Source organism: Thermobia domestica, chromosome 11 (genome assembly GCF_964235325.1).
Source record: "Thermobia domestica chromosome 11, izTheDome1.hap1.1, whole genome shotgun sequence".
Classification (NCBI taxonomy): domain Eukaryota; kingdom Metazoa; phylum Arthropoda; class Insecta; order Zygentoma; family Lepismatidae; genus Thermobia; species Thermobia domestica.
In genome coordinates this window covers 105,241,605-105,257,406 of record NC_137464.1, presented here as the reverse complement: position 1 = coordinate 105,257,406, position 15,802 = coordinate 105,241,605, and the positions used below count along the sequence as shown (strand labels likewise).

The following is a 15,802-nucleotide window of genomic DNA, read 5'->3' as shown; positions in this document are numbered from 1 at the left end:
GCATAAAGATAATGAAGGTTGGAAAGGAATGAATGTCTTTCTAACATTTTTTTTTTCATCTCATGTTCTTCACAATTATTCCTCAAGATTTATATTGTTTTATTAATTTTCTTTTTGAGATTCCGCCATAAGGGTCATCTGCGAACCATATACACCTAATCATTCTAGCATTTACCGAAATCCCGTCTTCATTAAGGGCTCTTTTTCACTACCTCTACTATTTAAATATCAAATAAGGTTGACGAGATATAGCATCTCTGTCGAACTCGCCTTCCAAATGAAATATCCTTTGTCATTTCCTCCGTTATTCTAAAATTTACTTGTTGGTTCATAAATGAGATTTCGATTTTTTCATTTAAACCAAACCTTCTTTAGGACTCCAAACAATAATGTCCAATTCACACGGTCAAAAGCCTTTTCTAAATCACAGGTACCTCTTTCTCTTTTAGCTCTTGTGCCCTTAGCTCTCCTGAACCCGAACTATACCTCGTCAACTTTTTCATTTATTTTTCCATACAATCTTCTGTTCGACATTCGAAGCAAAATTTTTAATGAATGCAATATGAGATAGTATTATAATCCTGACATCATTGTGGGTTCGATCTCGGAAAGTCTTTCTGCTTCTCTCCTGTTTCATATGTTTCATTACAGATTGGTGACATTTCTTTCTCTCTCTTGTCTCCCATATTCTTAATAAATTCGATTGATATATTATCTATTTCGGTTACCTTTCCACTTCTAATTTCGGATATATATTTTTTTAAACTATTCCTGAAGAACATTAAACTCTTTATCATCCCCGGGTACTTTTCTGTTTCAACATCTATGCCACACAGTCTATCCCTACTCTCATGTAAGTTCTTTCCATAAGATTTCGCTTCTCTCGCTGACTACCTTCCCATTCTTATTCTCTACTGCCATCGTAATACGCCCTTGTTTCCTCTTAAATTCCATAGATTTTATGTACATTTTCTCATATTTCCCGACTCTTCCCAATTCTTCTATGTCCTCACATTTTCTTTTGTAAAATTTTTCCCAGGCTTTGTTTCCCTTCGTAAATCATTGTTTGACTTTCTGTACATCTTTCTGCCATCTTCTGTATCAATACGTTCCCATGTCTTCACTTCCTGGAACATTTGTTCTGTAAGACATGGTTTCTTAACCGTTTTATGTTCGCGGTAACGTAGTACTTCTTCTGCGGCCTACTGTATGCAACGTTTAGATGCTTCCACTTTCTGTTAGTACCCGTACTCGTTTGAGTATTTGGGGGACGCGGTGGCTCAGTGGTAGAGCGTTCACCTCCGCTGCTTGGGGTCCCTGGTTCGATCCCAGCTCGCGCCGTGTGGACTTTGTGGTGGACAAACACCGTGCTCGTGGGTTTTCTCGGGGTTCTCCCGTTTCCTCCCACTTTCTTCATTCCACCATTTCACTCATTTCTCATTATCACCGTCTCCTTTAGCCTAACCGGCATATCCGTGGGACGTTAAACTTAAAGATTCCATTTCATTTTTCATTTGAGTATTTTACTTTGAATTTCTCAACGAAAAGATTTCTTACTTCCTCCTTTTACAACTGTTCAGTATTCAACATCTTGTTGCCTACATTTTCAGTTGAATATCCACTTTGGCCAGCACAATGTTATGATCAGAGAAAATGTTAGAGTACTCGCGTTCTCAAACTATTCCGATATCAGTCCTGACTTGTAACTAGAGCAACCTACATTATGCTTTATTTTTTTCCAAATTATGCTTTACTGTTAATTTCAATCATTGTTTTACATTAATCGTGTATAATGTATAATATTTACTATACATTAAATATTCTAAATATCTTGATCTATTTATTAATATTTTATACAACCAGTTTCTTTAATATTTAATGAACTTTCTACTTAATGCACTGTAAAGAGATACACTTCACTCGAGTAATTTTTTTTTTTTTTTTATCACTTGTGTGCCCCTTAGAGGTGCATATTGGAATGAGGTCTCCACTTCAACGGATTATACGGAAAAGTTTACAGAAATAAAAATAAACTTTTCATTGTTGCATTGTTATGTTCTCAAAGATTTTGCATTGCAAATACTGGTTTTTAAAAATATTAATATAGTATTTAAACTTGCAGTTAAACAGAATTTTCCAAGAATTGTACTATATATTTTAAATTATGCTTTATACTTTATTTTCTAAAATTATGCTCTGTTATGCGTTTAAAATTAGTTTCTTCTGGGCTCTTAGACAACCAGATCCATGTTCAAAGTACCAACCATATGTGTAAATTGCTGTTATGCTTTTATGCATTTTATGCTTTTTATGCTTTTGGTTTGCCCTACTTATAACATAGTTTATTTGATATCTTCGGTCATCTATTTAGAATTTCCATATATATTCTCTTCCCTTGTGCTGATTGAACCCTGTGTTCCCAATTACTTAATAGCAGGCCCGTATCCACGGGGGCCTATGGGGCCGCCCCTAAATTTTCACGGTAGGCTTGCACATGAACTATAATATGTTGGGTCGGCTCCCCTACATTTTGGGGCTGGCTACGGGCCTGCTTCCTAGTGAATTCTGTCTGCAGAATTCTGTCCAATCCCTCTTCCCTTTCATTTCTTTCGCATCAACCATATTCGCTGACGACACTTCCTTCCTGCTTTCTTCCACAATTGCATTGAAATTTTCCATTACAAATACGCATATACCCCTCTTCTCCTTGCGTATAATTTCTTCTAGTTTCTCATAACATGCCTCTACTTCTTCAGTTGTATGCGAAGTCATCGTTGCGTATATCCATATCATCACTAGATCCTTCACAATTCTATCATCAACAAATTCTACTTTCAGTGCCTTCTCTTTTAGGCATTTACCATGAATTATTCGTAAATCATTATGACAGCCCTTTTTATTATCTTAGTAAAACATTCAATATCATTCACTGTTCAATTTCCCATTTCCTTCCTATCTAACCTCACAAACTCCTACTAAGTTTACATCATTGTCTTTCATTTCTTCTTTAAGATTTTCTAACTTCCCTCCCTGTAACATGGTACGTACCATGTCCTTATCCTAAACCTTTTGCTTTTGCTTGCCTTCCTTTATCTATCTTCCCCATTTTGTTAGTCTCTTGTCCAAGAGCCCTTCCCGAGACATCCTCCACCCGGAGATCAGAATGGGCGGATATTTTACCTCTGGAACTATATTTTGATCTGCGGAAGGCCATTGCATATATATATTCCCTTTCTGTTGTAAGGAAAATAGGGTGGTAATTTCCTGTTGCCTTCCATCCCGCAGTATTCCATTCATTAAAGTCTCTCTGGCTACGCGTAGAATTAATGTCCAAGTTGCCGTGCCAATCACTATGATTTTCGTCAATTTGGCTACAGCAGAATTGCTGCCTTCCCCCAGAACACTCTTCGTCTGACTGCTCCATTTACGCCAATTCAGAAGTGATCTACCCCTGAAATAGCTCTAAATTTCAGTATAGCACGCAACTACCCACTTGATATGAAAATGGTTTCGTTAAGGTGATAGGCTAGGATTTTTTATTTTTAATGACATAATACGAGGGCTAGTCAAGAAAGACTTGGACTGATTTTTTTTCTAGGCAATTTATTATTACTCAGCAACAGGCACATGATCCTTTTCAAAGTAGTCCCCGCCCATTTGAATGCACTTTTTCATTCGAGTCTTCCAGTCCTCAAACACGTGTCGCAGGCCATTCTTTGAGAGGTCCTTCAAAACCGCCTCCGATGCCTTCAGAACCTCGGAATTATCGGAGAAGCGGCGTCCACGCAATCTAGATTTTAGGGCAGGGAATAGAAAAAAGTCGCACGGTGCGGTAGGCGTCTCCACCATCCTCAAACCTTTGCAACAGCTCCCTGCAAGTCTCCACTCGAACGGCCTTCTGCTCTGGTGTCAGGAGTCGCGGAATCCATCGCGCACACACTCGGCTCATGTGGAGGTGGTCATGCAAAATTTTGAAGGCACTGCCTTGAGATATGCGTAGTGCGGCTGCCAGATCGTCGATACTGATGCGGCGATCTTCTCTAACAATGACTGCTGCCGTGTTAATGTTCACCTCAGTAACAGCTGACGCTGATACACCTGGTCCACCAGCTTTCGTGATTGTCATTCGGCCCTCTTTAAACTCTTTGAACCACCAGAACACGGTACTTCGTAGCAGAGCGTCATCTTTGTAGGCTGCTCTCAACATTTCTAGAGTTTCTGTTGCACTTTTCCCCAGGCGATAGCAGAACCGTATAGCTGCAAATTGTTCATCTCGTAATGACTCCATTTCTTCTACAGGCGACTTCTAGAGGCGGCGCAGAACATCACCTGCAATAAAAAGTCGTGGTTACCAAACATGCAATGATTCCGTAACAACATTTTATATATATGCACAGCAAGACCCACCCTACTTGTATGCCAAACTATGAAGCTCCAGCGTTAACAGAACTGCCGGGAAAAAAATCAGTCCAAGTCTTTCTTGACTTGCCCTCGTAATTGAATCTAAAAAAAAAAAAAAAAAAAAAAAAAAAAAAAAACATATACTTTCATCCTAGTGCAACTGTGTCGATGTAAGCTTAATCGATATATTAAAATTATGATATACTATACTAAGGATATCCTTTTGCAGTTTTTGATTATTATTATGCTTAATTACAAATTTAAAATTTTAATATGCCTCAGATTTTCAGACTAAAACATCTGAACACCCAACAAAAATTTACATAATAGTAGTTACAGGGTATGCACTTGATTTTCGCTGCAATATGAGAATTAATTAAATAATTATGTGAATACTTACCAAAAGTGAATGACAGAGAATGGGTTATTTCTATTAGTTGACTATGTTGACGAATAATAAAAACGGAGTTTTAAAAAATCGCACGAATGATATTAACTTATATTATGGAGGGAAACCAAAATATTTGGAGCTTCGAACAATTTTGAGGTAAACAAATTATGTAAGTCCGGGAATGTCCTGGCTAGAGCGAGACGTATGTCCATTACACTTCCATCGACACAGCTCAGGGCCGGACTAAGGTGTGAACTTAGGGGGCTGTAGACTTGAGCCTCCAGGTGAAAGGTGTTCTCCATTCTGATCAAAATTTGAACTGACTGTGTAAAAAGAATCATACAATCATCATCATAACATAAAAATGTGAAACAAGTGTCTTCGTTTGATACATCCACCGCCTTAATAAATTAGCATAAATCAGATTTTAAAAAAAGATCGAATATAGTGCGTGAGAATTGTGTTTCATGTTTTCTCGTTGAATAGAAGTGTTGTGTAGTTTCATGTAATTATTTTAGAATATCCAGTCCCAATCCGTAATGCATGGCATGATTGAAGTTGTAGAACTACGTGTATTCCCACAACTTTCCTACTGTACTTTCACAAAAATGTGTTAGGCAAAATCAGCAGCCACATATTTTTTTTCTAGCCCTGGGCCTCCAGATGCGTTAATGTGGCCCTGATACAGCTACATTAATGTCTGTCGTTTGTAATGTTCTATTACTGTACCACTTAAAAAAAGAAAAAGAAAACTTCATAGGCATGATATATATATATAATGAAAAGCGTGTATAACCCCAAGTTAAATCAAAGTTCTTAGTACTTAGTAGGTAGGCTATTTGAATTCCTGCTTAGTCTTAAACAAGAATTTATAAAATATTCTAACATTTCTTCGATGTTGAACATTTATAGCGTCAGGCAATTTGGTTTTATATGTCCTCATCATATCATCATAAGTATTCTGCCATTATTGGCAGCTCACTTGCTGCAACTTGAGAATCTTCTACGCTCCACGGTATTCCACTAACCTCTTCGTCTTCATGTACGATTTATATGTTTTGATTTCGTTTGTTAATTATAGTCTCCTTCGCCCCCTTCCCTCTCTTTCCTGCAACCATACCCTCTAGGATGTCCTTCATGGTACAGTTACTTCTTAGCCAATGTTCCAATCAGTTTCTCTTCCTATTTTTAATAACATCAAAATTGTTCTTTTCTCCCGCAACATTTCTAACACCTTCTCATTCGTTTTCCGCTCGATCCACCTAATTATCCCCGTTCTTCTCCAAACCCACATTTTGAAGGCTTCCAGTCATTTTTCGTAATTTTTGCGTAATGTCCATGTTTCTGATCCACACAGCACAATATTCCCCACAAAGCATTTTATGAGTCGTTTTCTTAACTCTTTATTCAAGGTCCAACAAATTAGTATTTTCTTTCTCCTAAAGGCTTCTTTCGCCATTCCTATTCTTGCTTTTATTTCACGTTCACATTTCATATCACTACTAATAATACTACCTAGGTATCGAAAACTAGTCACCTGTTACTATTTTCTTCCCTTCTACTCTTATATTTGACACCGACCTCTTCGTTCCAATTACTATGGCTTTTGTTTTGGTAACATTTATTTTCATCACATATTCTTCACAGCACTTCCTCAAATTTTCTAACACCTTATTGATTTTCACTTCAGATGTTGCGTAGCTCATTTTTGTTTCCTATTTTTCTAAAATTAAATTTGAAATATATAAAGTTGGTACTTACTTTCAATTCATTCAAAATTAAATAAGTGTTTCTTAATCATTTATGTTAAATCCAATGACGTATTGATGCGTATACTCACCTAATATTTTTATAGTTTAGCGCAGTAGCATAGCCAGTAACTGATCAAGGGGTGTTTATACACAGAAGCCCAAGCATATATATATATATATATATATATATATATATATATGGCGCAAAATTTTCGGTTGCCAGGTGCCACTGGCGCTACGATATTATGATTCTGACAACAGTCATTGGAGAAAAAAAAAGTTTACCAGACCTAAAATTCCGTACCCTTGTATACATAATTGTAAGCCAAGTAGGAGCTCAGTAATATCTTTAGAAACTTAAAATATCTATTTATTTTCTCTATATATTTCCTATAACACCCTCTTATGGTAAATTCTGATGCATGTATTACAGAGACAGAGAGATAAAAGAGATAAAGAATACAGCACATAACTAATGTGCTGAAATCTTATGAAGGGGTAAATATTAAGCTTCTTGGAATTAAGATTTTTAAACAAGATTGTACGATACTTGTGTTCTTATATATATATATATATATATATATATATATATATATATATATATATATATATATATATATATATATATATATATATATATATATATATATATAAGGGCGCCCATGTTGTGGTTTCCAGAGGGGGGCAAATATAAGCGACATTTCAAATATAGTTTCAAATTTTCCGGTTACTATTCTAAAAATTCTATTGGGTTTTCGATCTTCCGAAGTATGATTTCCTCTAGAGGGCAAGTGCCCCACCTTGCCCCCCTCTGATGGGTGCCCTTGTATATATATATATATATATATATACGTATGCAAAATTCATTCTCAATTTCACGGAACTAAGACATCAGCCCCTATATTCTATATTTTCTTGAAAACGATCGAGCGTATTATCAACTAGAAATTTTAGTTTTACATTGATCAAATTATCATCTCTAATCAGAATCTAAGGACTACATTTTATCAGTTAGTTACATAGGCCTACCAGTATGGCTTATTAGTTTGTGGATTACGATTATATTATTACTCTTAAGTAGTGTTTCTCTCAGAATAAATGTTGCGAGGGTGCACACTTCGTATTCGGAGAGCTACATATTACCTTCACAAGGTATTATTCTATTTGTTATTATATCATAGACGTATTATTTTGGTCTCTCTCGGGCTCCCCGGAGAAACATGTCTGGAAGAAACAGTGCATTTTAGTCCTGATCGTAGATATCTCTGCATTGTATCATCTATTGACCACATACTAAGAAAACAAGCGTAAATAGCTATTACGCTGCTTGGAAGCTCAGAAATAGTTATATCGTCGCAGTGCCTCGAAGAACCGTTATGTGACATTTTCGTCGAAAACAAGTTATGTCGGGCAACTAAACCTTAAAGCTGCCAGGCAGCGCTCCTTATAATATGATAAGTGAATATTCAATTGTTTCGCCACAACAATGAAAAAAATAATAGATTGAAATTAAAGGCTTCAAGTTCTCATCACGTACGTATTGATGGTCTATGTGCTTATAAAGGCGTAAAAGATAAACCAACAAGTGCTACGTTAACACAAAAATAATAAGAAAGTAGTATTGTTGAAGAAAGCTACAACAATGTCCAGTGCGTAATATACACAGAACCATTTTATTATAACAATGTTAGGTTACTTGAAAATTAGTCAGTTTTTTTTTTTTTTTTTTTTTTTTGAAAAAAGAAATATTTTAGGCATTTATACTGTATGTAGCTAAAATATGAAAGTAAGATGATCATTCAAATACGTATAACACCCATTCATTTTAATTGTTATTTAAAAGATGTCAGGCATCCTTTAAAATATATTTTAAAATATTGTTATCTTTTATAATAACCTTAGTAAACTTTTCTTATTGTTTACTCTTTGAGAAAATATAAGGTATTTTTGTGGTATTTAATACCATAAAGAGATTTCATGTTCAAAGGTAACTACAATGACATCGTTTAGTAGCACACAGTTAATTAAGCATCATTAGTCGTAGTAGTAATTAGTTTTAAAAATTAAGATTATAAGTAGGGGATCCATTGGTTAATACTGATTTCTTAATTTAGATCGTTAAGTTGACTCCTACATTTCTGAAATTCAGGGTACTTCTTAAAGACAATGAACTGAGTAATATCTACAAAACAATATTAAATAAATTTAACAATCGTTTCCAGACCTTTTCTTATACGTTATGGATGCTCAGTTTATGACGTCATAATTGTTAAGTATCCAAATGTGTATATACAATATACAGAGTGCGTTCAAAACAATCTTATAGGTCATTGGTGCTAGTTTATGACGTAATAATTGTTGAGTACCCAAACTTATACAACATATAAAGGGTATTGAAAGCAATCATTAGTAGATACTATCTATTTCACTTTCTACGTTTTTTTTAAATTCTTGATTGTCTTTAAGTTATTCACTAAATTAAAACCAAAAATTGGGGTGAACTTATCGAAGGACCTTAATGGGTTCAGATTATTGCTATACATTGTATATATTGCATATAAATTGATTTTAAGTTCCCATCTAACAAAGTATTATTTACATCGTAAACGGTTGAGTTTGTTATTTCACTGAAGGTCAAACATTTCAAGCTAAGAAAGGAAACTACCACGAAAGGTATAGAGATCTCCATAAAGCTACAAGTGTAGCTACAAAGACGACTATGAAAAAGTTTCCAGAATCGCACAATGGTCTGAGTGAAAAAGAAATATCTATCATTTGAGCAGAAGAAAAATTATCCACTGACAGTTTCAACATCTCTCCCTCATCCATGTAGACTCCAGTCTTCTCTGCTGGTGTTGACGTTACTCTATGGGATACAAAGTACGAACCGGTTTCTTTAAGAAACTAAGTCTCAAAGAACCAGACTCTGGAGCTGGAATTCTATTCACATATAACAACTCTTTTCCTTTCGTATTCTCCAGTTTTCCAGATCGTCTTTTGTTGTGTAATCTTCCAGCTGCATGGAACGCCTTAAGAATGACTAAGAGTGCATCTCTTTCAGTGATGTTGCTTCGCTGGAGCTGGAATATCCAGTGAATATGATCTTTTTTCCTTTAATATTGCATGCGTTTTACTGGAACAAATACAGATTATCTGGCTGTAATATAATGGAGCTGGAACGTATCTAGTTTGCTTCTAAATTTCTCTTCGTAATACATTCAACATAGTGTGTACCTATTTCCAGTAGAATACAAATAATATGAGAAATTCCGTTGCTCATGTTACGGAGTAGAGATAGCTGTTGGTAGTGAATATACACATTGAATGAACTGTATGTTCCCAATTCTGACGAAATCTTGGCGCAAAATTCTCGCGAAATTTATTATAGCGATATAATTTATACATTATTTAATATTTATTTCTTCTTAATTTACCTTATTTGTAAATGTAAGAGAATACTAAAATTAATTTTAACTTCGTTCGTAGGAACTTAATAGAGAAATTACAACAGTAACATGAGAATCTCTAATATAAGAAGAGTGAAATATAACTAGAATGTTTCACTTATGCCAATAAATAATTATGATTTGTGTACTTTTACATCTTTCGTCAATAAATAATGTATTTACTAATGAATTTACTTTTATATCTTACGTGAATTGTTTACGATTTGCTAACTTCCTTACGCGAATAATGTATTATATTTTTTTCTACTCTTCTATCTTAATTACGAGATTTAGTTGTTTTGAACTTTGATTGTGGTGAGATCAATTTTTAAAATTTACTATATATAAATTTGTATTAACGGTATACTGACATTGATAATGTTTTCTTTTAAATATTTAAACTAACTTCTGTGGCAACATCATAATTCTACATAATTTCATAATTTTATAATAATGCCAATTTGAAGTATTGCGTAACTTCACATTATATATTTCGGTGTAATTATGTACATATGTATAAATTAATGAATTTTTTAAAACTTCTAATAAAATAACTTATATAGTCTGTCGCTGAGAGTTTTATGTCTAATATATTGAGAAAGATTATCACATGAAAATGGTATGATGTGCATAGTTTCTTCCAGAAATTGCGCATTTTCTTTGCATGCTGTCAATGTTCACTGCAGGACATGAAGAAAGCTAATGGAATGTAGCATGCTCAGCAGTAATAAGGAAGAAGCCAAAATGGTAAGTACGAGACACTTTTTGTTATTCTAAGCATGCAATTAAGGATTTTTCTATTCTACCTCCACATAGCCTATATATATATATATATATATATATATATATATATATATATATACAGTATATATGCATATAAAAAGAAAGCGCTAGAAACTCAACATATTTAAGAATAATAATCTTCAACGGTCTACAGTACAATTTCCCCAACTTTCTTTTATTTTTCATTTCTCAATTTGTAAATAATTCAATAACATGCAAAATCAGAATTGTTAAAAGTAGGCTATTTTACACTAACAAAATGCTATTAAATGAGAAAATGACTTTTATGACATGCACAAATTTGAGTACTCAACAACTGTGAGTAATGAACTTCGCTACTCCGATCTACAAGAAATCATTTAATAATTTATTTGATAGTATTTTCTTGATGGTATTTGCCTCACTTTTCAGATTTCTAATTTTTATTGTTTTTATATTTATATTAGTGTTGTTCACGAGACGAAAAATATCTCGTCTCGTCATGAAAACAAAATATAGTCGAAATTAGACGTGCATACTTTTAAATTCGAGTCAAGAAGAAAAACTTCACAAGTATCGTGAGCAACACTATTCTTCCCTAGTCTTAGATGTTAAACACTATTTTAGTGTTACATGGTTCATACCATAAAAACAATAAATTGACGAAGTATTGTTTGTATGAAAACAATGAGAAAAGTTTATTAAAGCAGCGGTTCTCAACCTTTTTTTGACTGATGACACACTTTAAACGTCCAGGGCATCACGACACATTTGTTTTATATTGAATACTACTACTACTACTACTACTACTACTACTACTACTACTACTAATAATAATAATAATAATAATAATAATAATAATAATATCTATTATAGTGGTAAAACCTATTTTTGTAATGACTCTATGTAGCATTGAGCATTGTTTCTGCCACTGGAGGTGCTGACTGGTATAGTCTGTCTGGATTTTAACTAATTATTATTAAATTCTTATGATTTTTAAATTCTAAAATTTCGCGACACACCTTAGGGGATTGCGCGGCACACCAATGTGTCGTGACTAATCGGTCGGGAACCACTGGACTAAAGATACATAAGTCATTATACAATCTAATCCAATAATAAATATAGTTTAAATGTTGTCATGTAACTGCTTTAGCGGCCATTTCGTCACGCGGAAAAATTCTTATACTTTTTAAATGAAATTAAGAAAAAAATTAGGACTTAAATTTTAAAATCAAAATTTACAAAACGAGATGAGAAAATATTTTTGAGAATCGAAAAGAGACGAGATTTCTACGAAAACGTAAAAGGCGAGACGAGGAAACCTTATTTCTCGTCCTCGTGGGCATCACTAAGTTATATAGTGTCAACAAAAACATTGTAGGCCAGAAATTGAGGTAACTATGTTTATAACCTCTTCATTGTTAATGTGTTGAAATTTCTGTGCAGATCGTATGAAAAGTCTTGAAAAGATATGTTATTTCATTTGATAGCATTACGATAGTTGTAAGATAGCCTACCTTCAAAAATTCTGATTTTGTCTCTTGCTATGGAATTATTTACAAAGAATGGAAAGCATAAAGAAAGATAGTAAGAAATGTAGTCCAGGTCCTTGAAAGATATTGTTCTTAACTGTGTTGTACTGTGCTATTGTGCTATTTTTACTTTATAGCCTGTTGATTTATATAAAGAAGTATTTCCTTGTGTTTTCTTCAAACTGATCTCAGTGGCGGATCTAGAAGGTAAAAACTTAGGGGGGGGGGGGCAGTGACAGCCAGAAGTCAGACTGTGATAGGTAGGTATATCATGGGCTTAGTATAAGCTTTGAAATTTATATAAATAATAGATTAAATTATTTTTCTGATTTAAGAAATCTGGGCCTCCTTGGCCCCGGGCTAGAATCCGTCACTGACTGAACTGGAAATTTAATTCTTTGGTTTTCACTATTTTGTTCTTTAAATCACTTTAAATGTAACATCTAATTGGTAAGAGTCAAAATACTGTGATACGTTGTGTTAATAGTTACAAATCAAGTTTAAGCAATACCAATTTCAAAAACAATGTAAAAAATCATTTTGACCGAAAAAGGGATTAACTAGAATTGCAGGGAAAATTACCAAGATTACAGCAAAATTTCAGTTCATTTCTAGAGAGAAAAGAATACTTCCTCGTGTAAGTAAATAGATTATTAAGTGAAGATGGCATTCATAAACATTAATGTTATCAATATTTTGCGATACTGTATTCGTTATTAAATAGCTAATAATATTTTTAACTATATAGTTTATTGTATTTACAAAACAATATATTGAGTTTCGTTTAAGATTGCTTTAAAATTATAATTAAAATACTTAAAAAAATTGCTCTGTACAAGAATTTTTCTTGTGTTGACATAATACGTAATAAAAGGATAAAGTTTCATTTAATTCAATGCTTCTTTTTGTCTTCAAGAGAGAGTCGTGAGGCAAGAGTGTACGCACAAAAGTATTTCGGAAAAAGTTCTAAGGTTCTAGGGGATTCTCAGTACGACGATAAATTGTATTGGAATTTGTAAAATCATTGGTAAAGTTAGAATTAATTTATAAAAATTCGGTATTTTAGAGGGGTCCGGATACCTAGCAACCGCCTCCCGTGTGTACGTCCCTGGTATGAGGTAATATTTCTTAGTAGGCTGAAAAGGTAATTTGATAAAACGTTGATTTATTAAAATCTATAGTTTCTCGGTGTCAAATCCTATGCAATTAAGATTTCCTTCATTATATTTTATTAATATTTTATTTTTTCCAGTTACAAATTTTAAACCCATGCTTCAAAAAGGACGTTAAAACATGGTACTTAACTACAATCACAAGATTATAATGATAGCTAGGAACTTAAAGTGTACGAATTACTTTCTTTGATAATCTTTCTACAAACTATACTCTAGGTATCAACTTGACAAAAGTGCTCTCCTTTTCGAGTTTAAGGGCAAATCATGTAACAATTTGGCATCCGATATTCGTGAATATATATCCATCACTGATCACAAACATGCCGGATGCCCGAAGAAACACCTCACGGGAGGGAAGGGGGAGGAGGAGAAAGACGAAATTTTAGCCGTTTCTATTATTCACTGTAACTCCGTAACCATTGCAGCTAGAGCATCCAAATGTTTTTCATTTTGTTTGTCTAATTATCTTTTACAATTTAATTCAAATGCATTTTTGAGCTAAATATGATGGTTTTCTTGTTATTTTAATTTTTACTCAGTTTTGGTTAGCGTGATGTCAGTTTTTTAGCCACAGATTCTTTACAAGATGGAATTCGGTAAAATGTTTCGTCTAAAAGTTTTTCGTTATTTTATGCTGTTTCAAAAATTATACTTATGTTAGTGTAGGAATAATAGTGTCTGAGTTATAAGCGACTTTATTCTGTCGTGTGCAAAACTGATCACGGTATGGCCCAAATGACAATGATTAATATATATATAATAATTATTAATAGATTAATATATATATATAATATTGTCTACCTGCAATTATATAATATTAATAATTAAGTCTCTCTATAATCTAGTTTAAAATATCCGTTTTTAATAAGAGTTGAGGGACTTTTCGGATAATAACCCTTGTCAAAAAACAAAATTTCTCTGAAGAATGAAAAGAGAGCTTTCTGAAGTACAAAATATTAGATATTCTGCACATCTGCTTCTTTATACGTGTCTCTGATACCTTCTAAAATATACACAAACATGCAGCTTTCTATTCATTTTTTCCCCGAAAAATCTTGTTACGACAAAGGTTGTTTTTGCTACAAGTCCTTCGATTTATGTACTACAATGGTACTGGGCGAAATAGAGCAGGAACCAGATTTCAAAATTGCCTTCAAGCGCGAATCATGAACAATTTACCATCCAAGGTTACCTTTATATAAGAGTGGCATAATATTATTGAGAACTACTTCTAGAAATCAAATAATTTGTTCTCTTGTGTAGAGATTTCTTAAGCATATGGTTTCTTTGTATTAGGTTTCTTATTATAGATTTATTGCATTATAGCAACTGTACACAATCTTAATAATAGGCAAATGCTTCTGCTGTAAGTTTAAGAACTGATCATTTATAAAATGTGATAGGCATATCTTATATTTTCCTAGTAATATATAAATATATATAATATGTGTGGTTAATTGTTCATGTTTGTGGCTTGAAGGCAATTTTGAAATCTGGTTCCTGCTCTATTTCACCCAGTATCATTGCAGTACATAAATCGAAGGACTCGTAGCAAAAACAACCCTTGTCGTATTAAGATTTTTCGGAGAAAAATGAATAGAAAGCTGCATGTTTATATATATTTTAGGTGTGAAGAAACAGATTTGCAGAGTATCTCATATTGTGTACTTCAGAAAGCTCTCTTTTCATTCTTTAGAGAAATTTTGTGTTTTGACAAGGGTTATTTTCCGAAAAGTCCCTCAACTGTTATTAAAAACGGATATTTTAAACTAGATTATAGAAAGACTTAATTATTAATATTATATACTTGTAGACAGACAATATTATATATATATATATATATATATATATATATATATATATATATATATATATATATATATATATATATACACCCTCCATTCCAAAAGAAACCGAACTTTTGAAAACAAATAGTACCACTAGTGCCATCTGTTGTAATATTTTACCGGTAGATGGCGTAGTCCCTCATTGACAACTGGTATAAATGTCATGACATTTGGATGCACGGCAACAAAGTTATTGCGTTTCAACTGTCAGTGTGTTGTGTACATCGGTCGGAAAATGAGTTTCAAACAACGAGCTGCAATTGAGTTTTGTGTTAAACTGGGTAAAACTTTTAGTGAAACGCACCAAATGCTACAAAATGCATATGGTGATGAGTGTCTATCCCTACGCAAGTTTATGAGTGGTTTAGGCGATTCAAATCGGGTAGAGAGACGCTGGATGATGACGAAAGATCAGGCCGTCCCAGAACCGGATTATCGGAAGAAAACATCGAAAAAATGCGTGAATTCATCAAACATAACAAAAAATCGTCGGT

The 15,802-nt window shown here is 33.5% G+C and overlaps 1 long non-coding RNA gene across 2 annotated transcripts in view; it reads left to right on the top strand.

Annotated features, from left to right (window-relative positions):
• LOC145664343 (uncharacterized) overlaps window positions 1-15,802 on the top strand; it is a 345,141-nt gene that overhangs the window by 21,455 nt on the left and 307,884 nt on the right. For both annotated transcript variants that reach the window (XR_014127410.1, XR_014127411.1), the window contains exon 2: window positions 10,624-10,736. This is a non-coding gene — a long non-coding RNA (uncharacterized LOC145664343). The remainder of the gene's footprint in view (window positions 1-10,623; window positions 10,737-15,802) is intronic.